This window comes from Penaeus japonicus, unplaced genomic scaffold (assembly GCF_977035675.1).
Source record: "Penaeus japonicus unplaced genomic scaffold, GWHDUDI00000001_assembly GWHDUDI00000040, whole genome shotgun sequence".
Lineage (NCBI taxonomy): Eukaryota > Metazoa > Arthropoda > Malacostraca > Decapoda > Penaeidae > Penaeus > Penaeus japonicus.
Window position 1 is genome coordinate 9,688,296 of NW_028234442.1, and position 2,500 is coordinate 9,690,795.

A 2,500-nucleotide genomic window follows, 5' to 3' on the forward strand; every position below is an offset into this window, starting at 1 on the left:
AGAGAGAGAGAGAGAGAGAGAGAGAGAGAGAGAGAGAGAGAGAGAGAGAGAAAACAAGAGAGAGAGAGAGAGAGAAAACAAGAGAGAGAGAGAGAGAGAGAGAGAGAGAGAAAACAAGAGAGAGAGAGAGAGAGAGAGAGAGAGAGAGAGAGAGAGAGAGAGAGAGAGAGAGAGAGAGAGAGAGAGAGAGAGAGAGAGAGAGAGAGAGAGAGAGAGAGAGAGAGAGAGAGAGAGAGAGAGAGAGAGAGAGAGAGAGAGAGAGAGAGAGAGCAAGAGAGAAAGCGAAGGAGACGAAGAGGAGTCGTAGGCAGGCATAGCTGACAATCATGTGGGTTGTTAGCAGTCACGGGAAGTAAGCATGTGATGTTGGAATGATTTATGCTGTTGGTTTTATCTTATTTTATTCTACAGATAATCACAAGTGGTATTTTTGATAGATGTGATGCAGATAAATATGATGACATTAGTATGGTTGTTCTTGCATATCGGTTGACTGATTTTTATAGATTTTTTAGAGATGATGATATTATTATTCTCTTTCTTATAATTTGTATTTACAGTGTATGTTGTTGAATGTGTAAAAATAGGAATATATTCCCAACAGCAATGGAATAATTATCTAATTAACTTTAATCAGGTATTAGAGCGGCAATGGTTACCAAGTAATTGATTGTAATCTAATTATATATTTAAACCGTCGACACGAGCCTAGAGTCATTTAATTGAGGAAATTATTAATATCACTAATCATATTCCTCTAATGAGCCCCAATAAGTGCTTGTGGCTAGTGCATGTTTCCTTTAGTGTTTTTATATCTATATAACTTATTTCAGTTTTAAAATCTATCTGTATTATCTATTTCAGTTTAAGTTGCATCTGAACCATCGTTACACTGACCATTAGTCCATGTAATTATACATTATTTTTCCCGAATTCAAATCCTTTGATGCAATCGTATTCTTAAATACATCATACTATTCTTAAATACATAATCATCATGTTCAGCAAAACAAGATCTTCACCAACATCGAACCCCAGATCTAAAAATACCAAGCTTTCCTTGCTCGTTCACAAAAGCGGTATCGCATGACGTCTTATTTACGAGTAGTTGGTAATGCTATCCGGCTCAGCTCGTTTTGACAGCGAGTGAATCCTCTCTCAGCGGCGCCATAGCAACCTTACGTCACAAAAGCGAGCGCCAAAATGATGACGTCATACTTTCTCGAAAGGGTTTCAATCCTCAGTCAATAACACCAGGGTTGTCAGATTGGGATTATGATTGATGGGTGTGCGAAATCATCAGTTGTCAACTAATAAGGAATTGTTTTTTAGCGTATTTAAAAAAAAAAAAAAAGAATCTCTACGTTTACTGATCTAGACAACACTAATAACAATGTTATCGCTAGGGATATTATGAGAGCTTGAGCTAGATATATAGATAAATAGAGATATAGAGGTAGATAGATGGATAGAGATGGATGGAGAGAGAGGGGTGGAGAGACACAGAGAGGAGAGAGAGAGAGATATGGATAGATAGATAGAGATAGATAGACAGATAGATAGAGAGATAGAGATAGAGATAGATAGATAGATAGATAGATAGAGAGAGAGAGAGAGGAGAAGAAGAAAAAGAGAAAAAGGGTTAAAGAGGAGAGAGAGAGATGGGAGGGGAGGAGAAGAGGATACGTGCGTAAAAATCGAATCAAGAACGTGAAATTTTTTTTTATTCCACCTCTACAACACATCAATTCTCGCTTTTCATTTTATAAATCCCGAGTTATTCCATTCAACATCATCATCCCAACATAACAAAGAAAGTAAAAAAAAGAAAAGAAAAAGAACAACCTAAAACGAAACACGTGTAACAATAAGATGGAAACACCTTTTGCGAACGGCGCAGTAATAAGCTCGCTCGCTAGGTCGGTCATTCATAACTGTGATAGATCTCTTAGAAACACTCAGAAATACGAGTCTTTCCCCGACTCAGGCACTGCGTTCGTATCCCCCCATAAAGGGCGCGTTCGGATCGTTGGAAACTTCTGCGCGAGAAAATAATAAGGAAATATGAATATCAGAAATCAATGATCCGTTCCTGGCTGAGTTTTTGGTATAATAGGAAGACTACAAATTATCTGTTATTGGGTAGGCATTCTTATTATCATCTTAGCATTATCATCATCGTTATTGATATTATTTATAGAAGAATTATCATAATTATTCTCATTATTGTTATCATCATTATCATTATCATTATCATTAATATCCTCATTGTTGTTATCATTATTATCACTGTTAATATTGTTATTATTATAGTTATTTTATCCTTATTATCAGAATCGTCATCACTATCTTTATTATTAACATTAGCATTATTATTGTCTTTATTGTTATAATGATAATGATAATAGTAATGATGATAGTTACTTTCATTGTCATAATGATTACTATTGTTACTATTATCAATATTATTATTGCTATGATCATTATCATTATTGATATC

At 35.2% G+C, this 2,500-nt stretch overlaps 1 protein-coding gene across 1 annotated transcript in view; it reads right to left on the bottom strand.

Moving 5' to 3' along the window:
• Nucleotides 1–2,500, bottom strand: part of LOC122255535 (ras-related protein Rap1) — a 36,346-nt gene that overhangs the window by 12,448 nt on the left and 21,398 nt on the right. The gene's annotated exons all lie outside the window — the stretch shown is intronic.